The sequence below is a fragment of the Artibeus jamaicensis genome, unplaced genomic scaffold (genome assembly GCF_021234435.1).
Source record: "Artibeus jamaicensis isolate MK-2021 breed Jamaican fruit bat unplaced genomic scaffold, CSHL_Jam_final contig_466, whole genome shotgun sequence".
Classification (NCBI taxonomy): domain Eukaryota; kingdom Metazoa; phylum Chordata; class Mammalia; order Chiroptera; family Phyllostomidae; genus Artibeus; species Artibeus jamaicensis.
In genome coordinates this window covers 11656215-11684138 of record NW_026521844.1, presented here as the reverse complement: position 1 = coordinate 11684138, position 27924 = coordinate 11656215, and the positions used below count along the sequence as shown (strand labels likewise).

The 27924-nt window shown below is 45.4% G+C and overlaps 1 protein-coding gene across 2 annotated transcripts in view; it reads left to right on the top strand.

Annotated features, from left to right (window-relative positions):
* Positions 1-27924, top strand: part of MED12L (mediator complex subunit 12L) — a 315205-nt gene that overhangs the window by 3051 nt on the left and 284230 nt on the right. The window lies entirely within an intron of this gene.

Genomic DNA, 27924 nt, shown 5'->3' with positions numbered 1-27924 from the left:
AGAAGTTAGTAGCTTAAAGAAGTTAGTGGCAGGAAATTCTTGGGAGTTTCATTTGGGACAGGTATGTACATTGGCTGATCTTTATTATCTTGCAGTTAATGTCTTGCTACATGTTTCTGGAGGGCGCTGTGATTGATGATAGCATCTTCCCGGTTAAGGGGTGGTGGCCTGTGATGCCATGTGGACGTTTATTTCTCAGGTTGAAACTCATTCAGGATTGAGACCTCTATGATTTTGGGAAAAAATAGTTTGGGATTTTTAGGATCTTACAACATTTTATGGAATTCTAAAACTGGAAGTGACCTTAGAGTCTACTTTGTATAACTTTTGACAAAGTGAAACTGAGGCAGGCCCAGGAAAGGGGATCTGATTTAATCAAGGTATGTGGTGAATAAGCAGAGGAGTTGGACCATTAAATCAGTATTTATATCAAGACCAAAACTGTGTTAAGGATGATTTATGCTAAATTATGTTGTTCTGATGTTACTCCCCCCCTCCCCCAACTCAGCCACATTTTCTCTCTCTGGAGCAGAGTGAGAGTTATGTGTGACAATAGCCAAATTTGAGTACAATATGGAACAGGTGCTTTGCTGTTCTTGGGTGGTGCTGTGGTGAGCAGTCTGGTTTCACAAGCTTCAGTGATTTATGCATTGCCTCCGAATTTCTGCCGTATCTGTATCACCTGTTCTTTTATTCTCATGTTTTCTTTAATTAACTTTTAAGGATCTTTTTATGTTTCACGTATACTCGTGAGTTCAATGGATTGGATGTGATGCATATATATTCAATACGTAAAATCTGTAATTTATATCATTATATATAACTTTCGATTTTTGCTTACTTGCTAGTACACCCATACATGATTATGTGTATTAAAACGAGGCCATGGTATTAAAACCTTAAAAAGTTCACCTGTGCATCTCAGACCATTGTTGTGTTCCGTCAGAGACACGCATTGTGGGAAATGCTGATCTAATGGAGGAGCTGGGGGCTTCCAAGTTGGACAGACCTGGGTATGGATTCTGGTTCAGCCTCTTGGCAGTTGTGTGTCTTTGGGCAAGGTGCATAACTTCTCATTTGTAAATGAGTATAATTGTGCTTTTCAGAAAAATTTGAGAACCTGGTACTAAAGTAGCATTACATTTGCGTGAGAAAAAGCCTGGTAGAAGGTATTCTTATTACTGTAGCTGTAACTTTTAATTGTTGTTAACCAGCGCTAATGGTGTTCTGGAAGACACCTCCCAGGGGATGGGATGGGACCGTGAATGTGGACCCCTGGCAGAAAAGTATGGGGGGAGCGGAGAGCTGCAGGCTTTAACCTGCCGATGAGTTGATTATATTTGTTGGAGAGTGTGCTGTGGATCTGCACTCCATGGGACTTTATCATATATTGTGATATAATACTTTGCCCTCTGGAAACATAGACCGTTCTTCAAGCCTTGAAAACTGGGAATCAGAAAACTAAGCATCAGCCTTGATTCCTTCTTTTCCATTACACCCCTTAATACAGCTGTCAGGACATCTGGTCTAGTCCAGTTTCCAAATGTATTTCCAAGTGCATTCACTGCCCCCCCCCCCCACGCCCCTTTTGACCAATATGCTTGACCTCCTTTCTGCTTCAGGCTGATGTTTTTCCTGCCCCAGGACTCATATGCCTGTCTGCCTCTCCACCTCCACTGTTCCACCAGTGTTCCCGCCTTAGCCTGTGGTTAGGAGGGTAGGGTAGGCTCTGGAGCCAGTCTGCCTGTGTTCAAATCCTGGCTCTGCTGTTCACATACTCCTGTCCTCCCCATGCCTCAGTATTCCTTCCTGTAGAGTGGGGCTGGGACTACTGTCTATAGTGCTGTTGGAAGTTTGCAGGGATAGTGCTTGTAAAGCACTTAGAATAGAGTCTGGAATGTGTTCAGTACACAAATACTTGCTGGAAACTATTGTCAGGGCTGCCTCTTCTTCATTGGTTAGGTCTCAGCCCACTGAACTGCCTGAGAGGCCTCTCTAGTATAAGTATATAATTTTTGTGTGAATATGTGTTTATTTGCATCCTGCCACCCCCACTAAAAGGTCAGTTTTGAGGCTGAGAGCTGTTCCAGGCATACCAGACTACCTGGTGTCTAAGTGCTGTTAGTTGTTGGGATACTTAGGGCATGAATATGTGGAATTTATGAATGGAAGTGGGAATGAATGAATGAGAAGAGAAAATCTGGTGCCTGAGGGGCATTAGGGAAACTCTGGGTTAAGGGAGAAATTATCCTTGGCCTCTACCTTAAAGGCTACAAGGCCGAAAGCTAAATTAAACTCTAGATGTGGAAAGGAGGAGTTTTCCCTGGGGCAAGAAGAGACCTAAACAGCTCAATAGTAAATATTTTCAGGAAATCAAATTAGCTAGAAAAATAAGGTTGGGGCAGTAGTGAAATTGCCATGCGTGTACTCACTTCTACAACCTCTGACTAGCCAGACCACCTGGTTTTGAGTTCTGTGTCCATCACTTACTGCCTACTTGACTCAGAGCTCACCTGTGGAAGGGGTTTCATATTTGTTTCTAACTCATGCTGTTGTTCGGATGAGATTTGAACCACAGCTGGCACTGGGACTGTGCCCAGCACAGGCCAGCTACTGTTAGCAGGATCACCCACTCACCCCAGCCCGCCTGGTTACATGATCCCGGGGCTTCCCATTGTACTTATGACAACATCCACAAGACCCTGCCCTTTAATATCTGGCCTCTGGACCTTGAGTCACCTTTTCTTGACTTGCTCATGGCCCTCCTGGCTCAGTGGTGGGACCACTGGTCACCTCTCTTTTCTTCCAACAGGTCCAGCTCTTTTGTATGCAGGTTCCTGGCACTTGCTGTCACTCTAGTCATGTATTCTGTCATTTGTCTCTTAGAGATTCCCACCCATGTTCCCTATCCTTGCTTGTTCATTATCTTGTGTTGGTGTGTTTTGTAGTGCTTGTCAGTGTTTGAAAGTGTACTGTTAGGTTGCTTACTCATTCCCTGGTCTTCCTTCCACACTAGAATGCAGGCTTCATGAGAGCAGGGGCTGGCCTGCGGTGTCCATGGCTGTGAACGCCCACGTGCCTGGGACTGGAGAATGTGTTCAGTATATAGTTGTGGAAGAAGTTATTGAAATGCGGAAAGAACTCTTACTGAGCAGTTGTATTTATAACATTTAACTGTCCCAACGCATATTTTATGTTGGCAAAGACTGTTATTAGCATCTATAACTTAAAACATTAAATGCTTATTTTAGAGACAGCTGGGGAGGTGGGGCGAGGGTAGGTGAACATTTGTTTCTTTACAGTCTTTGAGAGGGAGGATGTTGATGAAGTTGCTTGGGAAGACAGGGCAGGTTGGCGAGTTGCCTGGGGGACCAAAAGACAGAGGTGGTTAGGGCGACAGCTTCCCCTGGGATTAATTGGCCCCATCAGAGACACCTGCCTGAATACCGGTTCTCCTGAAGGGGCATCTGCGTGTTTAACTCTGGCCTCAGGAGTCTCTGAGTCCGGAATCTGTGCGTAGGAAGCACTGGGTCAGAGGCCCTGCTACCTCCTGCTCACAGAAGTGCTGCTGCCCAAACTTTGTGGTCAAGCAGGAGGAACTCAGGTGGCTGTCATTTCTCAGGGTCTGCCAGCACCTGCAGTGGAATCAAAGATGCCTGGGAAATAAGCCAGCCTGTGAGAAACACAAATACCATATGATCTCACTTATTTGTGGAATCTGATGAACAAAATAAACTGGCTAACAAAATAGGAATAGAGAAGCAGATATAATGTCATACCTCCACCCAGACCTGCTGAGTCAGAATTTCTGGGGAGGAGGCTGAGGAATTTGCATTTTAAAGAGGCTTTCTAGGTGATTCCTGATCACAGTAAGTTTGAGAACCATTACTTTAGTTTGTGCCTTGATCTGTAAAGAATTTTGGGACCACTCCCCCTTATTCCTACCAGCTCCCCACTATTTGATGTATTAGAACAGTCAGACAAATACACTGTTCAAAGTATTAGTACCTTTTGGTATTACAAAATAGTACAAACGAGTTTAGCTACTCCCCCACGCCCCCACCAGAAGTTTTGTTCTAACCATGGTTTGCAGCGGAGTTTTGTTTTCTGTCCACTGTGATGGTTTGTAGCAGAGCAGAATTCTATGCCTCGGTCTTTAAATATCCACAGCTCTCTCCTGCATGCACTTGGCTAAACTGGGGCACAGGGGAGCAGTTTGTCCCATGAGGATATGCTTTGAACTTGTTCTGGGCTGCAGAGTTTTATGTTTGACTCTGGATCTGGGTCTCAGCTGGGCACTTTGGGGACTCAAGCAAAGCTGTTAATTTGGGGTGCAGCCACCATCCTTGTCTTTGGGATATTTCACTTGGGCTGGCTGGCACCTGTGGCGAGGAAAAGTGATCCTTTAGGAAGCTGGAGGACCAGGAAGTGAGGTGTGGACGGCAGACTGCATTGCACTGGCTGAGGACTGAGTCGGGGAGATGGGAGTGAAGGATGACGGGGTTTTAGTAAACCAGTGCCTCTTGTGGGGTGAGTGCAGGCAGATGTGCAAACAGTTGCTCCAGAACTAGACTGGAGTAAGTGGAAGTTGGAAACTCCAAGAATTGTGATGTATTTAATGAGCTTCTGAACTCCACTTGAGAAGGCTTCTTTTTTTAAAAAAATATTTATTTATTTTTTTAAGAGAGAGGGGAAGAGAGGGAGAAAGAGAGGGAGAGAAAAGCATTGATTGTCTGTCTCTTGTAGGTGCTACAGCTGGGGACCGAACCCACAACCCAGGCAGGTGCCCTCACCAGTAATTGAATCAGTGACGCGTTGCTTTGAATAGTGGCGACACCCAACCAATGGAGCCATGCTGGTCGGAGTGGTCAGAGTGGTCAGGGCATGAGGCTTCTTGACTGACTAGGCAGGAATCGGAGCAGTTGGAGGGGTCCGTAAGGAGAGTGAGCGCGATTACCAGTTTTCTTCAGTAGAGTTCTCTGAGCGCTGAGAGGAGCTGGTGGACAGGAGCCGGCTGACGTAGCCTGGACCCTGGAGAAAAGCCGACCGAGGCCTGAGTAGGGAGGGCCAGAGGGAGAAGCCTGCCTCCTACACATTCCTCCCCGAGAAGGGAAGGAGAAGGGAAGTGGAAACACTCAGATTCTAATTGTCTTTAGAGAATTTCTGAAGCCAGGTGATAGCAACAATACAGTTCCTAGTAACAACCTCCAACCTATTTCTCTGTTTTGGGAAATTTGCATAATAAAGAAAAATGTCATTATGTTACAAAACAGCATAATTTCATAAAGAGGAGCTGGGTGGAAAAGGTGAAAGGATTAAGGAAAAAACAAGAACAACCCTCCCCAACCCTCCAACCCCCCCAAAATCCTTCATAGACAACAGCGTGGTCATTTCCAGAGGGAAATGGGAGCTCAGGGAGGCAGGGGGTGTAAAGAAGGGTAAATGGCAATGGAAAGAGACAAGAGCTGGGGGTGGTGAACACACAATACAGTGTGCAGATGATGGGTTATAGAACTGTACACCTGAAACATATGTAACTTAATTGACCGATGCCACCCCAATAAGATCAGTAAAAAATATACAGGGTGGGGCGGAAGTAGGTGTACAGTTGTGGGCATGTGAAATGTGCAAAAAAGAGTTTATTGTATTATTATTTATTAATTATTATTTTTCATAAGACCAGTGGTAAGCCCACTTTTGCCCCGCACTGTGTGTCTACGTAATCTGGAAGAACCAGTACCCGCAGGCAGACAGTCGTTATCTTTTGAGGATGGATCAGGGGTGATTTCTATTTTCTTTTTTGCACTTACCTATCTTCCAAGCTGTAGTAGTAACTGGGTACAACTAGTGTCATTTCGGGGAATAACGTAAAGAATAATTACTGGCTGACTTGGACTGAGTTTATAGGAATGGGTCTTCGTTGCCGGCTCCAAACCCCGCTGGAGCCGCTGTGGCTGACACAGGGGCGGGGGGCCTTTAGAGGGTACAGGTGTAGACACTGTGTGCCCGATGCTGCCCAAGTGTGGTAAGGTTGGAGTGTGAGCATTTCGGCTCTGCCACTTGTGCCGTGTGATTTGGGGTGTTGTGTCCTTTTCGGCACCTGTGAGCCGGGAGCATGCTGTTGGTTCCTCTAGAGTGTTTTAAATGTGAAGGTGCACTGTAAGTTTAGATTATTGCCGATCGTGAGGTGCACATCCAGTGGTGTGCTGCAGGAGGCTTGCACCAGCCGAGTATTAAAATTTCAGGAATTTTGTGGGCTGCTACCTTGAATGGTATTATTATTATGTTGGTACCTTGAAATCTGGCATAAGGGGAGTATTTGCACTAAGGAAATTGGCAAATGCTACAAGTTAGGGTGTTTTTTTGTGTGTTTTTTTATTTTCCCTCCATAGCCAGTCATAAAGTGTTGCCAGCGCACCGCAGTTGTGTGTAGCACACACTGGCCTGGCTGCTCCACCACGATTCTTGACCCAGGTGGCCCTTAGCTGCTTCCTACAAAAAGCTTTTCAAACAGCCAGATCCTCACTTTCTGCCTCTTGTGCATCTTGGAGCAAGCAGATGACTTAATTCTGCCTAGTGACATTTAGTGAAAATTTACTGTGGGACTTCTGGAGAAGAATTTTTTCCTCACTGAAAGGACAGTGCTCTTAATGCCTCATAGCTCCATCGTTTCCTGTCTTTGGAGAAGTAGTAAGAAGATGTGATAGCTGGAGCTAGGGCGCTTCTCTGTGATCGTGGGGCAACAAGCCCATGGATGAAAGCCAGTAACAATAGGCAGTGACTGAGTGGCTTTATGAAATGATTAAAGCTACTGAGCTGACCTTGGGACTGCCTCTCCCTAGCCTTTTTGTTAAGTAAACAGTAGATGTCCACATGTTTTAAGCCACTGTTGGACCAGTTGTCAATTTCTTGTAGCTGAGAGCATTCTAATATTGTTACAGTACTTCCCATTTAAATTTTGGCACACTCAAATCATCACAGCATGAGCCCCCTTTTTCTGAGAATACGCACTTCCAGAATACTCTTACTCTCCGGCTGCACGAGTACACAGCGAGAGACACGGTGCCTGTGGCATCCCTGAGGGGCATTGTGAACCCTGCCCCATGCCTCTCAGATGCAGAAGGGAAGTGGAAACAGCTTCTTTGTTTCTTTCCACTTTTGGCAAAAAGAGTTTTGGTGGGAAGGGAGGGAGAGTCCTCTTCTTTTTTGTTTGGAGAGGGAGATTCTGTGGGTCTGTGCCATTACAGGAGGAAAGCAGCTGTGTTTAGAGCTAGAATGAAAGTTAGAGATATTCTAACTCGATCACTCAATACAAAAAGAAACTGAGTTCCAGAGAAGTTAAAGTGACTTGTTAATGCGGATCCGGGCCAAGCATTTGTGTGCCCTTACTTGTTCTTGCAACTTGACCTGGCCTCCCTCTGTAAACAGCCTTCGCTTCTTGTAAACATCCTCACGTTGCCCTGGAACGAGAATTTTGCGCTGCATTTGGAGGCATCAGTGCCTCCAGGAGAGCTGAAGACTGCTCAGCCCACCATTTGACCTTCTCAGAACTTGATAGAACCTTGTGTGGTATTTCCTGGGCAGAGGGAAGAACACTCGAAAGCTCAGGTATTCTTGTCTGTGTGTTTTTGGTTGGAAGCTTCTAGTCGTGTCCCAGGCCTTTGGTGTAGGTCGCTCTGGCATGGCATTTGTGGGCTGCGTTTGTAGGGAATGTTCCTGTTGACTTTCCTTTTATTGGCTACAACAGTCCCTTATTTATGGATGGATTTCTTGGAGATACAAACATACAGGCTGTACAACTGCCTGCTTCCAGGGAGCAACACTGGCACGGCCGTCTGTGTAAGTGGCTCCTCCTTACCGTGCAGTGCTGTGGCCCTGAGAAGAGGAGAAAAAACTCTGCCCCGTGGTTTTTATTTTTTCATACTTTGAAGGAAACATTACTGTGAGATGCCTGCTAAACAAATTTATTCAACCAATATTATTGAGCACCCTGCAGGCACTTTGCCTGCTGTGGCTTCATGATCCCAGGGCCCAAGACTTTTCCTTTTTTATTGAACTTATTGCACTTATATTGGTTAATAAAATTATATACGTTTCTGGTGTACAAATATATAATATACCATCTATATATTGTGTGTTCACCACCCCAAGTCAAGTTGCCTTGTATCACCATTTCTCCCTTTTACCTTTTTCTCCCTCACCCCTTTCTCTCTGGTAATCACCATACTGTTGTCAGGGTCTAAGAAGTTTTTTGGGGGGTTGTTTGTTTGCTTACCTATTTATTATTTTTTTCATAATCCCTTCACCTTTTCATGCAGCCCTTTGTCCACCTCCCCTCTGACAACTGTCAGTCTGTTCTCCCATCAAGGAGCCTGTTTCTGTTTTGTTTATTAGTTTATTTTGTTCATGAGTTTCCACATATGAGCGGAATCATGTGGCACTTGTCTTCCTCTGACTGGCTTAACATATTTTCACTTAGCATAATACTCCCCAGGTCCACCCATGCTGTTGCGGAGGGTAAGAGTCCCTTCTGTTTTATAGCTGAGTAGTATTCCATTGTGTCCACGCACCACAGCTCTTTTACCCACTCATCCAGTGATGGGCACTTGGGCTGCTTCCGGGTCTTGGCGATTGTAACTAATGGTGCAGTGAACATAGTGGTGCACACATTTTTCCGAATTAGTGTTTCGGGTTTCTTCGGATATATTCCCAGATGTGGAATCCCTGGGTCATGAGGCAGTTCCACTTTTAACTTTTTGAGTGAAGTCCATGTACTGCTGTCCACAGTGGCTGCACCAGTCTGCATTCCCACCAAGTATCTGACTTTGAGCACAGTGCCTGACCCGTACCTATGACTCAGAATTTCTTTTATGAATAAATGGAAGAATAAAGGAATGTTAGGAGCATTGGTTATGGTCCTAGGCCTCTGAAGATTGCAATACAGAGCAGTGGTTTTCATGTGAAGGAGACGCACCCCCTCTCATGCTGTTATTGGCATGTAGTTGGTAGAAGCCAGGGATGTTGCTAACAGTCTCCAGTGCTCTGGACAGCCTCCTACAGCAAAGGACTGTCTGGCCTCAGATGTTGGTACTTCCAAGGTTGAGAAGCCATGGTGTAGAGGGAGTTACAGCCTTGTGAGTGAGAATAGAAGGCTGTCCATCTTCTTTGAGAGGAGTGTACAGAGTGCCGTGCCAGCAAGAGGGAGCGGCTCGTTTTTGGACAGGACCTACCAGGAGGGGATTTTTGACTCTGGGACTTAGAGGCTGTGCAGGAGTGGATGGGGCTGAGAATGTGGGAGGAAATGAATTCTGGGAAGGGGGACCTGCATGTGCAAAGAGTTATAGGCCCGAAGGAACATGGTGGGTGCTCTGTGCTGTGGTCCTGAGTCAAGGTGTGAGGTGTGCAGGTGTGGGGAGATGTGTTGGAGTGGGAAAGAAAGGTGGGATTAAGTTATGGGGACCTTTGTATGCTGTGTTGAGGCATTTGGATATTATGATGGAGGTGATGTGCCATTCAAGGGAATGAGATTTTAGACGACTAAGGGTCATGGTTTGAGGGAACAGTGGTTCTGGGGGTCGTGCTGAGGCAGAAACTGACCAGCTAGCTGGTCACCGACATTTCCAGGCCTGGTGGTCTGTGTGTTAGTTTCTTGTGGCTGTCATAACAAATTACTACAAACCGGGAGGCTTAACATGACGGGAATTTATTCTTTTTAGAGATAAGAAGTAGGAAGAAAGCGTAGCTGGGGTCTAGGCTCGCATTCCCCGTGGAGGCTCTAGGGGAGAATTCTTTCCTCTCCCGGCTTCCTCCGGGTGCAGGCGTCCCTGCCTTCTCTGCGGCCGCATCAGCCTGCCTTCTGCCTCTGTCTTCAAAGGGCTGTCTTCTTTGTGTGTCCATTTTTCTCTGAGTGTCTCATAAGGACACCATTATTGGATTTAGGGTCCATCTGGATAATCTAGGGTGATTTCCTCTCAAGATCTACAGAAACCCTTTTTCCAAATAAGGTGGCATTCACAGGTTCCTGGATTTGATGTAGAAATCATTTGGGGGTCCTCTTTTTTTTGGGCCTGTGGGGGTTGGGAAGTTTGGGGAGAAATGAGAGGATTTAAGAGATGTTATTTGGATGGCAGGGTGGACAAAGTATGGAAGTGTGATGAGTATAAGAACATACCAAAATTTTTGGCTTAGGTTAAATTTTTTGATCTGAGGTCACCTTTATAATATAACCTCAAACATTTGTAAGGATCCCATAGAGTTTTTGTGTATGTACGTTTTATACTGCAATATTTACTGTTAGAAGTAAAAACTGAGAAATTTTAGAAATACGTATTCTCACAAATAATTTCAAGTTAAAAATGGTTTTTACGAACAATAACCATTTTTCTAAACAACTGAAAATTGTTTTACATTTTTGCAAATCTCTTTAATGTCTGGATTCTCATACTGAGAGTTCTGTGCTCAGTCTGTTACAATATGTTGTTTTGGCTGAAGAATATGAAAAAAACCTGGCTTTCACAACGTAGTTGGAAAAAGTTCTTGGGAACCGCAAAGGTCTTAGACATGGAGAACTACTGGCTTACCCAGTTGGCAGGTAGACCGATGGTGGTCCCCAAATTAACACACTGTGGGGAACAGAGGAACATGTTTGACCCCCTTCCCAAGGATTGTGGGGGTTGGGGAGAGGCGGGGAGAGGATGAGTTCCCTTCGGAATGCTTTCAATTTGCGATGCGTCTGGGGAATCCAGGTGGAAATGTACAGCAGTGGAAGCTAGAAGTCTGGATTCGGATACTTGAAGTCATGGCTGTTATTACCTGTTGAGCGTGTGCGAATAGGTGGAGGACAGGCTGACTCTTAGGATGGGACCTTGTGGCGATGGACTTCCTGGACCCTGCAGGCGGGACCTCCGAGGAGAGCACTTGGAGGAAGGTGGTGCGGGGTGCTGAGCAGCCACAGGGAGAGTTACACGGAGCGAGGCTCCAGCTGCGCTGGCCTCCTCCAGTCGAGCAGTATCTCTCTGGGACCCGCACAGGTGTGGCTCCTGCGGCCTGGTTGCCTTGTTCTCTTTATCCCGGCAAGTGATCCTGTGCTCCTAAGCACTCAGCACTGTGTGTGTGTGATTTGTTTATCACCTGCTCTGTCCCTCAACCAGTGTAAGTTCCATGAAGCAGGGGCCAGGTCCTTTTTACCCCCCGCTGACACAGCCAGAGGCAAGGAGAGGTACATGGCAGGAGTTAAATATTTGTAGGCAGCATCTGGTGACCAGGCAGTCATTGTCAGCCAGTGGTTGTTAGAATATTGTTCAATCAAGACGTAGTCCAGGGCGTGGGGATGCCGGGAAGTGTGAAGACCTGGTTCCTCCCCTTGAGTAACTTTGAGTGGAGGGACGGCAATCCTGTGTGCAAAGCAGTCAAGCCACGAAAAGGTTCAGTGGGGTGGTGGGAGCAAAGAGGGAGGGATTAGAAAAACCTTCAGAAATGTAGATGTTTTTCAGCTGTCAAGGGTGCGGAGACGGGAAGTAGGACACTACCTTCGGAGGAACTGTGAAAAGTTCAGTAAAGCAAGAGTATATTGACTCTATAAACTTGAACATGCTCGCAGATTTGGGGGACAGTTGAGGGAGAGGAACATGTGAAGCCAGCTGCAGAGAAAAGGGATAGCTGCTTGGTCCTGGGGTCAGGGGGTCAGAACCCAGGGGGTTTGATTGATGCCTTATGCACAACACCTGGGTCACTCACTGCCTCTGAGAAGGAGGGGAGACAGGGCACTTAGGGGCTCCCTGCTTGCCGTGAGTTTCCTACAGGAATTTCCAGAGTCAGTGTGTGCAGAGGTTTTCCTCAGCAAGAGTCCACTCAGCCTTCAGCCCATACACACCGTGCCGTGCCTCGGCCATGCAGACGCTGTCTCCTCAGTTAAAACTGGGTAGCATTTGCTGCTGCCATTTTCCCGCTGTTTCATTCATGGATTAAGCTAATGAGGTTGGTGAGGTGAGGACGATTTAAGGCATTGGCAGCCGTGAAAAACAGATGCGGTGTTTTAACTGAAGTGTTGTTGGAATTATTTTGCTAAAATTCTGGTTTATGTAAAGATACGAGGTTCCATTAAAACTCTGTCCAAGGCTGAGCTGAATAATTTATCCTCCTGAATTCTGCATGGAAGGTTAATATTGACATTGCTCAGGGTTTTTAAAATTTTTTCCTTAAAGCTCCATACAGTGTTACGTTAGCAGACAGTATGGAAAGTGTGTTCTGGGCTGTTTTTACTTGTTGGCTAGTTTTAGACTACATATCAACTTCTTGACAAAAATGATGAATTGGAGATACTGTTTACATTGCTGTTAGTCACATGAGATCTACTTTTAAGGCATCGTTAAATAGTCACAATGTTTCGGAGTGACATGTTCATTTTCTTAGTACTTGATGACACGTGTGGCTTCCCTGAGGTGACGTGAGGATGCAGAAGAGAGACGAGCCTGCCGTGTGTCCCCTCTGCAACTGTGCTTCTCAGAATATCTGTGGCGAAGGATCTGCTTTCCTTTTTAAAATTAATTTTTAATCCGTTACACAGTTACGTGATGAGAATGAAATGCTGATTGAACGCAGGGGCCGAAGTTTCCAGGCGCACGCTCAGCTTTTGGACGTCGTTTGCTGAGGACCTGTTTGGGTTTCTGGTGGTGCTGCTCTGGAAATTAACATCTGGGTCCCTGATACACGTAAAACTGTTGATAAAAAATGACTAATGGGTTTTTTTTTTTTAACCCTCATCTGAGGATATTTTTATTGATGAGAGAGAGAGAAAGAAAAAAAAGAAAATATTGATCGGTTGCCTGCCCCCCGCATCCCATCCATACCCCCAGCAGTGGGGATGGAACCAGCAGACTCGGTATGTGCCCTGCCCAGGGATGGAACCTGCAACCTTTTGGTGTATGGACGATGCTCCAGAGGCACTCAGCCAGGGCTGTATTAGTTTTGTTTATTTTAAAATTGAGGAATAATAATAATCATTGAGTATGGTATATAAAGTGCCACTTTTTGTCCTGATAAGCCAGTGTTGTGTTGGTTATTCTGAATGTTTTCCTTGTTTGCTTTTACGCTAGCCTCACAAACACCTTTGAGGTGGGTACTATTACTTTCTTTTTACAGATGAAGAAACTGAGGCACAAGGAGGGGGTTAACTTGCCCAAGGTCATTTAGCTGTATACCGATGGACTTGGAGTCGGACTTCTGAGCCCCTGCTGTAGCCGTTCTGCTCTATGCATAGTGAGGACAAAAATGCTGTGTGAGTTCAGAAAAGAGTTGAAATACCGGGAGGTTTTAGGAGGATGGAGGATGTGAGGGGCAGGACCTGAGTGACTGGGTCTACGCTGCCCCCTTTCTTAAGAAAAAGCAGGAAGGTAAGATGAGTGAGACACGGGCCAATTGGCCGGCAAAGAGGGGCAGTGTCTCACAGATGAGGCTTGGAGTCCTGGCAGTTGGGGTGTGGGGGCAGGTTGGGGTGTGGCGGGCAGGAAGACACTCACGAGGTCCTGCGTCAGATTTATCTCACTGGCTCACGGGGGATGAATTCCGTGGGGGAGAGAGTGGAGTCCCGGAGGCTGCAAGGGAGCTGGCTGTGGTAACCAAAGCAGGAAGAAAGAAAGCCGCCCGATGAGGGCTGTGAATAGGACTAGAGGAGAGCAGGCAGCTGGCCCTGCTGGTCAAAGGAGAGGGAGCGAGGAATGAGAAACACACTCGACTTCTGGGGCCCCTGTTCAGCTTGGGTGGTGGGCGCTGTTGCTCGAGGACCTTGGAGTCACACATTTTTGCGCTGTTTGGCGGTCTGACCAAGGATCGAGAACTCCTGGACTGCTGAATCAGAGGAAATGTTTGGACTCCCCTCCCCATTCACCCTGTGACTTCCAGTGTGAGCTGGTTTACTGAAGAGCTTATGACTGAAAGGGCCCATGTACCTTTGGTTTATGCTGCTTGTTCATGCCCTTGGTACCTGTTATCCGCCTCCTGTGGGCTGCTTTGGTGGTGGCGGTGAACTGCCAGAATTGGTTGCAAGGCTTGTTAAGTTCCCTGGACGGAGGTGGGGACGGTCAAGCTCCTGAAAATAGAGAAGGTGGAGGCTGAGAGGTGCTCACAGAGCTTTGTGTTCAGACTACATATTTGAAGGTAGACTCGCGAACATTTGTTTTCTTGGCTCACAATGGTAGGTTTAGCCTCTCTGATTTCAAGCAATTGACCTAAAACAAATGGACAGACTCACCACCACCAGTAACAAAAAGAGACATTACCAATTTTTGTTCTGTCTCTCCCAAGCAGGAAGAAGCATGTTCTGCGTGTTAACCTGATTTTTCCTGCACCCGTTTTTATCCTTATTACCCAACAAGTTTTCCTCTTTTATGAATGTGCAATTCATTGGGTGGAAATTGCAAAGCTTGCCTACGTGGGCATGTGCCAAGCGTGGGGTCAGGGGTAGAACTAGGTGGGAGGGGTGGGGGGGTCAAGGGATGAACAAAAGGGACCTGGTTGGGGGTGAGTGTATGTCAGTTAACTGGGTAATCTGTGACACATGGCTTGTGTGTTTTTTCTCTGCCCTCAGACCACCCAGCACAGGGGGAGGAAGGTTCAGTACTAAGTGCAAAATAGGATACATGGAATGTAAGGATTGTGAGGGACTGTGACTTACTGGAGAAGTGGGGGCGCTAAAGAGAAAACTGTCTTTTGAGGCTGCCTTAAACAAAATTCTGGGCAGGTTAAACTGGCGGATACCGTAAGTCCTCTTTCCTGCTTTATGATTATGCAAATCGAAAAGTTCAAGTATTTTTCTCTGGCAGTTTTCCTACAGTTTTTCTGAGAGCCACATCCAGGTGTTTGGTAGCAGACTGGAGGGTGACATAGTGTTTAAATGTGATTTGAATATGAATTAATGGGATACATTAATTTAGATAAGAGCAGAATAAATGCTGAGTATATTTAGATGCAAAGTGAAGCCAAATCTCTCCCACGTTAACCGGGAAGGCAGGACTGACTGCCTCACTAGGTCACTTAGGAGTCGGGTGAGGGGGCGATCGTGGGAACTGGCCCATCTGAGGGCTGCGTGTTTTCAGCATGTCATCCTTGGGGGGCTTTCATCCAGTTCATTGGCAAGTTACCGAGTAACCACTCGCGTGCGTGGTGCCCGTGTGTGCTGGTCGTACAACAGATTGCAGTGACGGCGGTGATGATTCCCATCTTTGAAGTACCCAGCGTGTGCCAGTGACTGTGCTCGGGTGCCTCCCATGCGATTTTCACTTACTCTTTGCAGTGGGCATTTGAAGGAAGTGGAGGTATCTCCATTTCACAGAAATGAAGGCAGCCAAGATTCCGATGCAGGTTTGGTGGGGCCACACTGAACTCCTCAAAGATCTCGCTGTATTTGAGGACTGATTGCACCTACCTGTGACCTGATTCTTACGTGTCTTTTAACCATTTCATTTTTGCCCACCTTAGTTTTTTGCTCTGTAAAATGGGGGTTCATCCTACATAGGCCACTGGCTCTTGTGAGGATGGGCATGAATATGTTGCTTAAGGGCCAGGGCAGCCCTGGCCAGTATGGCTCACTTAGTTGGAGCATTATCCCATAAACCAAAAGGTCGCAGGTTTGATTTTCTATCTGGGCACATGCCTTGGTTGCAGGTTCTATCCCCTGGTTGGGGCACATCGGAGAGACAACAAATTGATGTTTCTCTCCCTGTCTCCCTCCCCCTCTCTCTATAATCAATAAGCATGTCCTTGGGTGAGAATTAAAAAAAAAGGGCAGGGTATGGTATTATGATTAATGTGATTTTCTTTTCTTTTGCTTGCTTCTCAGTACAGGTGTGAAATAGGACTTGTTTTGTGTTGAGTTCCTATCCTATTGGTTTCATTTAAGTCCCTACTGTTAGTGATTGATGGCCTGCAGGTGTGGTGTGGATGGGGGTGAATATTAATAGCAGTGTAGATGGGAGTGGATGTCTAGAGCAGAGTTTCAGATGCAGATTGGCCCTGGTGTTAGAGATGTTGGCGGGGAAAGGGGGTGTGCTAGGTTGCCATGCAGGGGAGTCCACCCCTAAGTCGGTCTGGCCCATTTTCTTGGCCCTCTTGACGAGGGCCATTCTCTCTCTTCTTTTTTTAAAACTTCCCAGACCACTATTAAGTGTCACCTGACTGAGAGGAGATGCAAACAGAAATCACTCCCTGTTGCCGTGTTGGAGGGCTGGTTGTCTGCTCATACGGAGCCAGTGACCCTGCCTTTCCCAGCTGTGGCACACTCTGCAGAGACAGCCTCTTGCTGCCGCCACGTGGCCTGGATCCTGATTTTGAGGGTAGTCTTATCCTGAGGGATGGGGCAGAGCTTTCCTTCTCGCTTCCCCTACATGTACGTTTTGGTTTCCCAGGGCTGCCATAACCAGCTACCATACACTGGACGACTAAAAATCATGGACATAGATTTTCTCACTGTTCCGAAGGCTGCAAGTCCAATCCCAACGCAGAGCCACACCTAGAAAGCCCCGGGGGAGGACCCTTCCTTGGAGCATCCAGCCTCCGTAGCCGTGGCAGCATAACTCCAGTCTCTGCCTCTGCCTTCTTGCCTTTTCTCTGATAAGGGCACCAGCCATGTTGGGTTAGGACCCATCCTAATGTAATATGACCTCTTCTTAACTTGATGATGTCTGTAGAGACCCTGTTTCCAAAGAGAGTCCTCTCACAGGGATGGGGATTAGGGCCGATAGATCCTTTTCTGGGGTATATAAAAGGATAGGGCTGAGAACCATGGGGTACATAGTTCCACCTACAACAGTGTGCCTGCAATACCTATTTCTAGACTTTCCTCCGTGTGCCCCTGGTTTGTCTGGTACTGCGCCTTGCCTTCTGGATCCTTCTGGCTCAGAATGTCCGGGGCCCCCTTTGTTGTTCTCAGCCTTTGCCCTTTTCTCCTGTTATCCTCAAATACTTCCTCCATTGATTCTTTGGTGCCGTCAAAACACGCACAAGATCCTCGCCTCCCAGCTCACCCTCTACTCCAGGACCCCGTTCCCCAGTTCTTCCCTCTTCCCAGACTTTTCCCTAAGCACACATCCTGTGTGCTCACCATCTCCTTCACCTCCCACGCTCCCTCTGCTCCTGCCAGTCTGGCTTCTGCCCCTGTCATTCCACTGAGACCCCGCTCGGGTTGGGAGCGACAGCCACACTCCCAGCTGCACTCGTCCCCTTGGTGCAGAGGTGTCCTCCTCAGCCTCTGGGGTCCAGCACTCCTGGTTTCCTTCCCCCTCTCAGGCTAGGCCATCTCAGTGTCCTTTGAAGGCTTTTCTTCCTCTCCCTGGCCATTAGCTCAGTATTGGATTTTTTGCGGGGTCTAGCCTATTCCCTTGTTCCCTCTCCCTTCACCCTCTGCCCAGGTGATCTCGGCCACCCTAGGCTTCAGTTGGTGCCACTCAGGCAACTCACAGCTTTACGACTCCAGCCTAGACCTGTCTGCACTCTAGACTTGTACATCTGTGTGCTGGTAAGAAACCTCTTGTTTTGTTGCCTGCTATGTCAGATTTACATTTAAAACTGAACTTGTGATCTCCTCTTCCCTCCAACCCCTCCCCAACTCTTCTGTACCCTGTCTTGAGCTGTTACTATCCCAGAAATGGGGCAGACATCACTGACAGCGTCGCTCTTTGCCATTCCATTATTAACATGTCAATAAAAGCCCTGTTGCGTAGCCCTCATAATTAGCCCTTGATATACCCCCTTTTCTTCAACCCTGTCACCACCATCTTGATCCTAACTACCAAACTTGATGTCCTGACTCTTCTTACGAGAGTGTGATAGCTGCTGCCATTCCCCTTGCCCCCAGCCTCCCATTTAGCGTGACCCTACTCCAATCAGTTGTTCGAGCTGCAGACTGAGTCAGGTTGGATGACGTCATCCCTCCACATAAAACATTTTACTGTTCTTAGGATAAAGACGTAAGTCCTTCACCTGGTCCGTAGACCTCGTGTAGTCTGTCCCCGCCCACTGCTTGGTCTCATCTCACACCTGCCTGCCTTCTGTCCGGCTGTGACAGCATTCTTCCCAGCCTTTCCCCAGCCCTGTAGCCTTCACACGGGCTCTCCCTGTCTTCTGTGAACTCGCTGGGGACAGACATGCTTCGTGACCGTTATGCCTTCTTGATGGACTCACCCTTTTGTCATTATGATCTTTGATACTTGAAGTCTACCTCATCCATATTAATAAAGTCACTCCAGCCCTCTTATGTTCATTATCTGCATGGTATTTATTTTTCCCCATCTATTTATTGTCAACTTATGGTATTTTTTGTTTTGTTTTTTTTGACAGCCTCAGCCCAGGTCTGCGCACAGCAGGACACAATGGAGGGTTAAAAAGCAACAGCCATATGTTTTTGTATATAAAGTACACCATATACTTGGGTGTTGCATTTTTATCCATTCTGACAATCTCTTTTAATTGGAATCTTAGTCCATTAACATTTAATTAGCATTTAATTATTGATATGGTTGGATTTTGGTATATTATTTATTATTTGTTTGAACTATTTTAAAAAGTAATTTTAACTTACCTTTTGATATTTTAGTTATATCTCTTCACATGTTTGTTTTTTTTAGTGATAGCTCTAGATGTTACTGTATACATCCCTCATTTTTCAGTCTTCTTGGGGTTCATATTGTATCACTTTATGTAAAATGTCAACCTTGCTTTTATAAGACTTCTCCTCTTAACTTAGTAAACACCTACTTCTGCTCAGAGCTCAGTTCCAAGGTCAGTCCTGCAGGGGATTCTTGTTTGACATCTCAGACCAGTGAAGCCTCCTTTGTGGGCACTCTGAGCAGGTGGTGCTTTTCCTGGGGGCATTGATCACACTTGCAGTTTGCCCACTGTGGGATCCACTTAGCACAGTGCTGTAAACCTGGTTATTTGTTGATTGAATGAAGGAGAGCCCTACCTTGTGGTTTGAGGAAGGCAAAAGATTTCATGATAATGTACTCCAGGGGATGGGAACGGCATTATGTAAGGCTGAGAGGTTGAAAAGACAATATATGTGGGAAGGAGTATAATAGTCAAGTAGATTAAATGAGAGTTAAAATATAATACTTTTGTAGCTCTACGTTTTTATAACAATAGCCACCATTTATAGAGCACTGGATGGGCCAGGCACTGTGCTGAAATCTTTGTACATTTTATCTTATGTAATCTCAGCCCTGTGAGCTATTCTTGTCTCATTTCAAACGAAGCGTCTGAGGTACAGAGAGGTCAGTTACCTTGTTTCCAATCACAGGTAAGGGCTGTACATTCACACTCGGATCCTTGTGATTCTAACACTTAGAATGGAAGTGAGACTGGTAAGCGCAGCTGAACTGTTCAAGGCACTGAATGCCTGTCCTAAGTAATTGTGTTTTGATCCGGGGTCTGCATCAGGTGGAGAGAAGGCCCACAGATGTTAGTGAGGGTCTGTAGACTCTTATGCTAGATACTTCTATTCTTTAGCCTCTTCTGAAAAAAAAAAAAAAAAAGTGGAAAACCCTCTGAGGCTTTTGAAATGGGGAGTGCAGGAAGGAAAACCGTGTCAGGACAATTAACCCGGGGCACTTGGCAGGCTGGGTTCAGGTGAAGTCTGGGCGGAGGGGGCAATGTGTGAGGAGTAGTGGCAAGGGCCTGCTGTGACATCGGCCACAGTCTAGGGCGGTGGCTGTTGGATTTTAAAGGAAAGAATGAATGTGAGATGTTTTGAGGGAAGAATGGATGAAATTGGTTAATGATGAGGTGTGAGGAGAGAAAGATTGTTCCCTTATCTTCTGAGTCATTTATATCTGCTAACTCTAAGTGTTGTCTGAAGACCATTAGATAGATATCCATGAGGGGCGTTATCATAGCCTCGTTTCTCCAACTGGGGTCTGCAGACATCCGCAGGGATCCGAGAGAATGCTCTTTTCCGGAGAAGGTGGACAGGGCTAGGAAAAATAGCTATAAAGCTGTTTTAAAAGTTTCATTTGTTTGGGGGAAAACCCTGGCTCACACAGCTGGCCTGACAAGGGCATAGAGGGCCATTTTCCTGCTTCTGTGGCATTCTCGTCCCTGGCGGACATTTTTGTTCAGTTTGTCGACAGTCATTGAGTCGGTTTGTTAGATGTGAGTAGGTGACTGTGGAAATTGAGTGTCTCCGTACACGTTCTGTGAGTTAGATGAGAAATCTGGGTCAGGTGAAGTGGGCGTGTGCCCCTGTGTGTGGGTTAGTGTGCATTCTTACTGCTTTTTAGATGGTCATTGAAACTGCTAACCTGATCTTTTTTCTTTAAGTGAGAAAGAGCTTAACCAATTTCTTAATTAGTGTCAAAGCGTTTTCACTTTCCTAAAGAAACGTTTATTGAAATTAAAAGATTGCTTTGAAAATGATCCAAAAAATAAGATCATTCTCTGAAGTTCAAGGTAAATACACGCGATTGATGGGTGCCTTTGGAGCTCGCCCCAAGTGTTGAAGGTCTGTTTACTGTATCAGTATTAACTGTGAAGATGCACAGTGAACACTGGCCTCCCACATGGATGTGGGCCAGTCTCTAGGCTTTCATTTCCGTTTGTCCCTGGTACTGTCTCCTTAGAGTCGCTCTAAGGCTTGTTATATCAGTTAAAACCAATGACAAGACATGCGAGAGACCTCTTTCTCTGTGTTGATGTTATGTTTGGAACAGTTATGTTTTTAAAATGCTGAAATCCATATGCAGCCTGGTCTGGTGCGTGGCCGCTGTAGGCCACTGGGCAGAGGCTGTGAATGTATATTCTCAGCTGGCGTTGTCTCTCGGCTGAGTAAATATTAGGCACGAGTTACACAAGGCTCCCTTGATGCTGCTAGTGACAAATACATTTAAAACTCTCTTAACACTCATTGTTGTTCCCTCTCTCCCAACAGTTATTAAAAATATTTTCTTTTACTCCCCATGCCAGACAATGGGAAATTTTTAAACCTTTAGTAAGGGTCCTTTTACAGGAAGAGGCTTGGCACTGCTGATCTGGTGTCCAGAGCACAGGTCTAGGAATGAGACCCTGACTAATGGTCGTGTCTGCCTCAAGTTGCTGGGGTTTTAGTTTCGTCCCCTTTGCAGAAAGGCAGAGTAGCAGCTCCTTGTTCTGTCTGTCATGAGGATGACTGACTGACTAGGTGTAGTGGAACAAGTTTAAATCTCTAGAACGACCGTTGCAAGAATTTCGGTGGTGATTTTGAAAGGTTTGTTAAAAGATGAACTGAGGCATATTAAACTTTTAGGAACTTATTGGAGCAAAAATCAATTCAAATTGGACAGCACAAAAGCAGAAGAGGTTAGAAGCACTGCATTGATGGGAGCTGGGGAAAAGCTTTTATAGAGAACACGTGGAAGCAAAGTGAGGAAATCATCGACCGTCTATAGTTTAAACCCTTGCTGGCTTTTTGTGATTGCCTGTTATGCTTAGGTTTGGCTTCTGACACGTTAGAGCCGCCTCAGTCAGATGGCCTCCTCGTTTAATTAATTTTACAAACCCCCTTCTTTTTTAAAAAATGATTTTGTTTATCTTTAGAGAGAGGTAAAAGGAGGTAGAAAGGGAGAGAAACATAGATCAGTTGCCTCTCATACACTCCCAACCTGGGCCACAACCCAGGCATGTGCCCTGACCAGGGATCGAACTGGCGACCCTTTGGTCTGAAAGAGGACAGACACCCAGTTCACTGAACCACACCAGTCAGGGCAATAATTCCCCTGTTTTGGTGAACCTCTTGTACATGAGATTAATCAAAAACTTAGTACTTATGCCACTCTCGGTCCTCATGCCCTTTTCTCATCACGAAACTCAGGTTACAGTGTTAGATTCATGGAGGAATCGCTATTGCTGTGTATCCTGTTTTTCATCTTGTTTCTTTTTCACTAAGTACAGTGAGACCATCTGATGTGTTGCTGCAAACATGCATTTAAAGTGTTCGGGAGGACACAGCGCACCAGGGAGAGTGTAAGAGGATGATACCAAAAGACTTAGCATACCTCTTAGCCATGGCCCCCATGAACCAAACCAGCTGGTGTCAAATAAATTTAAAAATGTATTTGATGAAGTAGCAACCTGTTTGAGCCACATAGCTCGTTAGTTAATATTTTGTTCGCATTCCCATAATACCAGAGGTGTTAATTCAGGTACAACAGGAGGTATTTGCTGTGGCACACACTCCTTGTTCAGCCAGTGAGTATTCTAAAGCAATTCTATAATCAATGACCACCTTAGTATGAGAGCCTGGGGCCTTCCGTTGTGCTGCCGTGGCCTTGGCAGTGGACTCAGCAATGGTTGCCAGAGTTTAGGATAAGTCTCTAATCAAATCTTTGTCTGTACTAACGCTAAGCCAAAGCAGAAGGAACTGTCCAAATGACCCCCATCCAGAGGGGTTAATTTCTCTTTGTAAACCTCATTTTGGTTGGTGCTATAAATACAAGGGAATGGACCGATGTTGAGTTTCTGAGGCATTATGAAGGGACAGTGGAACAATAAATACAGCAAGAACACATTGTCCTCTCCTCCTGCAGCTGTCAAGACAGTGGTTGCCCAAGCATAGGGACCATCTCCAAACCTCCATATAAAAAGGAGTAGCCAGGAGGTGTACACAGGGCTTCCTCCATGAGTATGGATTTAGTATACCAATAAAAAAATCCCATTGCTTTGGGAAAATTGAGGGTTTAGCATCATTCAGCCAGGACTCAAATATGGTGTTATCACATATTGAAAGCCCCCTAAATACGTGGGCCCGACGGCAAGCCTACAAACAAACTGACTCACACCGCCTGTGTCTTTTAGATGTGCTCCCATATTCAGTGGGTCTCATGTTCCCACCCCCGGGTTGGGATAAATTGAGGCAAGGCATGGGGGTATGTGGATTTAGTGCTTTAGTTTTATAAAAAAGACCTGCAGAAAAATGTAGGCGTGCAGTGGCATTTGGGATACCAGTGAAATTCCTAACGGGGTGAACCAAGGGGTCTCTCCCTTCATGTGCTGATTTTGGTTTAGTCTGACAAATCCAGCAGTTTAGTTTCCTGCAGTAGCTGTTGTTTGTCAAATCCTAATTAAAGTGTTGTCTTCCCACTCATTAATATAGAGAAAAAGCAGATAGCAAATAGGCAAAAGAGATACTGTTTTCATATTGGAGATGAAGGTCTTGATCCATGATCTTGGGAGAGCTATTTATTGCCCTCGAGATGTTGTCTGCTTCTGGGATGGAATCTCTGTGGTCAATTTTCACTTTAGATCTCTGGCTGTGCAGTTTTAAGAGTCTGGAGAGTCCTTTTCATTCATTTGGGAGAGGCGAACCCCAAAGTTCAAGTCTCTGAAGTTTGGCTGCTGCCTGGGTAGTGAGGAGGACCTGTTATGGTCCCCTACAACCAAGTTCAAGGGCAGTCTGTTTTAGGTGGCATGTTCAGAAGACCTACTCTCTAGGTTCTAAGTTGTAAAGGTTCAACTGTCTGTAGGAGGAAAGGCCTTGGAAAGCTCTCTTTACCCAATGGAAATATACTTTGACATAATGCATTTTAATAAAGCTTTACAGTATTGAGTTATGTCAGAATTGATGAGTGCTGGAAAAACACGTGGTTGTATCATCAAAAGCATAGTTTACTGTTTTGTCAGGCATTAACTTATGCTTTCCCAAAGGCTCTGATTTCATTGCCATCAAAAGCAATGGTAGAACTTGTGCCCAGGGTGGTTGATTGAGTTAGTTTAGCCAGGTTTAGTTTTGTTACTGCTGGTCCTTCCGACTGTCCCCGATGGCTGAGGATCGTAGGGACCGTGGCAGTTCCATTGGGAGAGCCATCCATTTGGGGGCATTGTCAGGTCCTCATGTCACATGAATAAATTCATAGAGATCTGGGAGTCTTAGCTCGTAAATTCCAATTTGAATTCTAAATTCCTCTTTAGGATTTGGAAAATCATTAATGGCCCTGGGTTCAGCCTTTGACCGTGGCGATATTGAGGTTACATCTGGTGGTCCAGGCTCAGCGGGGGGCCTTCCTTTAAAAGGCATTAAAAAAAACACACCTCTAGCTCATTTTCATAGTGAAAAACAGTTGAGTCCAGGTATTAGTAGGTTCAGAATATTTTAGAAGAGGAGGGAAAAGGGAAGGAGCAGTCCCAGCTATCGGGGTCGAGTTTAGTCAGTGTACACTTTTTTTTTTTAGATTCACCATTAGCTTGTTGTTTAAGCTTTCATTTGCCTTTTGTAAAGACTGTTTTAGAGAGGCATTTTTTTTTTATTCATTTAGTTCCTTAGAAGCTTCTGTATGCCAATAAAAACATATCCCGTTGTTTTGGGGAAATTTGATCCTTTTTTCCCTAGAGTACCTCGGAAATCGATAAGCCTATCTAGGTTAAAAGTTCCCCACTTGGCCACTGTAATTCAGAATTATCTTTGGTAAGGTTAACCCACTGGTTCAGGAAAAAACCATTTCTGGGTCTGTAATTTTTGTACATATTGTTACCAGCGGTCCCAGATGAAGGAGTCCCAGATCGTTTGGAGTGAGAGGAATCATTTTTCTCTTTTTCACCTTTTTGTTACTTGAGGCCGTGCACTGGGCCCAGGCCAGCTTAAATTAAGTCGGATCCAGTCTGACCTCAGAACCAGTTTGTGTTCTAGGTTGGACACAGTCCAATTTCTTTTAGGTGAGCTGACCTCAGAGACCCAGATTGAAGAAAGAAAAGCTCAGATAAATTTGAAGAGCTTGTTTAAATGTAAAAATTTGGTGCTCCAAATTAGATACCTGGTGCTCCAGATGCAGGGAGAAAGCAGTGAGCCCGTTGGGTGCTGTGGGCAATCTTACCTGGCTGCTCCTGGTTCATGGGTGCCATCGGGGGGGTCTCCTGTGGGTCCCAGTTCTGACATCAGAAGTGTTGAAAGGAAAACTGAGACATATTAAAATTTTAGAAATTTATTTAACAGGAGTTGATTTCAGTTGGGCAGCACTAAACCAAAGTGGTTAGGACCACTCTGTTGCTGGGGGCTGGGGAAAAACCATTATAGAGGAAAGGTGGAAGCACAGTAAGGAAATTATCCATCATTTATAGCATAAACACTAGCTGGCTGTTTGTAATTTGCTAACCTTAGGTTTTGCCGTTAAAGCCTTGAGGCATTTAGAAGTTCAGATTGATTCGTTTATGTAGGTGCCACCAACATTGGAGCCACCTCAGTCTCACGACCTCCTTGTTGAGTTAATTTAATAAGGCAGTTGGAAATACAGACTCCAGAGTCATGGGGTAGTGATTTAGAATGTGCTTATTATGTTAAGTATTCAAGCAGGTTATCATTCACTTATTTATTCTTTTGACAATAACAATATTGAGCGCCTATGTGTGCTGTGTGCTATGTGCCAGGTACAGCTGTGTGTGCTTGACACTCATCTGAACAAAATAAAGATCCCTGGTCTCACGGCCCTTACGTTGTGGTAGGGGAAAGAGACAGTACATGTTGTAAGTAAATTACATGGCGTTTTCGGTGATAAGTGGATTGTTGGGAGGTTGGAGTGCTGGGGATGAAGTGTCAGGGTGAGCAGTTCCAGTTTTCAATAGGGTCATCAGAATTTTTCATTGAGAATGTGAAATTTGAGCAAAGACTTCAGGTGCTTATGGAGTTGCCCATGTGGGTACCATGAGGAAGAGCAATCCAGGCAGAGGGAACAGACAGTGTGAAGGCCCTGAAACTTGAGAACACCCAACTGGCATACTGGAGAAACTGCAAAGGGGACTGAGGACAGTACGGCTGGAGTAGAGTGTGAGCAAAGAGGGGAGTATGGTTCAGAATGAGGTCAGAAAGGTAACAGGGGCCAGGTCACACAGGGACTTGGGGGATGTCATAGGACCTTTGCTTATACTCTGAGTTGGGGAGTTAAGACAAGTTTTGAGCAGGAGTAACATGCTCTCATGTTTTAAGAACCCTGTGGCTGCTGGACTGAAAATGGTCTTCTAGAGTAGAAGCAAGGGGGAGACTGGATGGGAGCCAAATTAGGAGGCATTGTGCATTGTCCACACAGGAGATGATGGTGGTTCTGACCCCGGGGTGGTAGTTGAGTAGTGGTCAGATTCTGGGTGTAGTTTCATGCAACTTACAATCGAAGATTGAAAAGTTCTCAGAATTCAGGTCTTCCAATAGTACCTGTGTGAATCCTTGTTTGAGGAGAATCTGATGTGGTTGACAGATGTGTAATCATGGTTCCATGTTCTTTTCCTTCTGGGGATTTGTGTGCGCACATATAGGACGTGTCTCTCTAGGCCAGTGGTTAGCAGTCACACACAACAAGCGGCTCTCTAAACTAGTGTTAGTTTAGAATAGAAAGTTAAGCAGCACTAAATGAAACTAATTGGTGCTAAAAGCCTCACACATTTCCTCTTGATTAAACTAGAGCATACTTTTAGTAAAAACATATGCTGTTACCCAAGGTTTCTTGTAATACTCTGATGATAAATGAAAGATACTCAATTTTCTTATCATATCCCATTTGTGCCCCTTCTTTCTTAGACTCTGAGACTATAGAAATTTCATTACGTAGTTTTGTCCTAGATTTTCAAATAATTAATTTGAAACTGTGGAAGCCAGTTTGAGATGTCTTCTGATAGGCATGTAGCTCATTTTCTGTGCAGATCATGACTTCAGTCATCTGTGCCTGGAGGAGACTTGATTGTCATAGACCTGCATTTCCTACAGCGGGGTCTTTGGAAAGCTTGCCAAGACAGTGGCTCACCAGGGTATTGGGTAGAGCCGCACGATTAAGTTACATGGAATGTCTCCAGGAGACCTCAGTTCTCAGCCCAGGTGACCGTTCAGGTGCTTATATGTCCTGGACTGCTTTGTTCTAAGGCTTCCTGCCTAATCACAGCCGTGATTTGGGTGAGCTGGGTTTTTTTTTTGTTTGTTTTATTTTCATTTTACGGTTGCAGCAATTATTTATGAGGAATAAGTGTATATTCTTATTCTTGTGTTGTGGATGACATTAACCCAACAGCTACTAAGGCCATTTCTTGGCTTGGAGTGAAGGGAGTGGAAAGTAGCTTCCTTTGCTCAAGCCATTCATTCCTTTTTATGTTTTCAAGTTTGTATTTTAGGAACTCTGATCGGGGCAGGGTAAGGTTTTTCTTTTTTTTTTTTAAAGCTGGTCTATTTTTCGTATGTTGTGATGTTGAGAAGAGAGGTCTCTCCAGTAGGAGATCCTTTTTTAAGGGGAGTACGGGTTGTAGCTATATATTTTTAGATCCCATTTTCATGTGTCATTTATAATCTGGTAGCGTGGTGTCAGGGAAGTTTGTCTTCCTAGTCTAGGATTGGGAAGTCAGTGTTTTCAGTGTTGGCGGTTTCCAGGTACTGTACTAGCTCAGTGCGCCTCACTCTTCTCTCATCAATAAATGGGTGTGAAGATACACACCTACCGTCTACCTCAGAGTAGGTAAAGATCAAGTGAGTCAAGATGGATGAAAACAGTCTGCAAGCTCCAAACGTTCCTTTAATTGCAGGTTGTTATGTTGTTTGGTTATCACAGAGCTCATGCCGAAGAACCTTTCATTTCTGTCTTTAACTTGCTACAGGGTCTTGGGTAAGTTGAATGAGCCAGTTTTCTTGAATGTAAGTTAGGGACGTGCATAGGGGCTGGCTAAGAAGGAAGAGTCAAACTACGGGCTCTCTAGAAACAATTCAAAAAAGTTTAGTTTTTCTGTATGATGGCTTAGTTGTCTTTAACTTCATTCAGAACATATTTGTTAGATTGTATTGTGACATCTGTCATATCAGCGTGCATTTAAAAATCACACCAATTATCAAAATTGGTAAAATATATATTTATTATCATTATTTTTAGAGAGGGTGAAGGGAGGGAGAAGGAGAGGGAGAGAAACATCAATGTGTGGCTGCCTCTCATGCACCCCCAGCTGGGG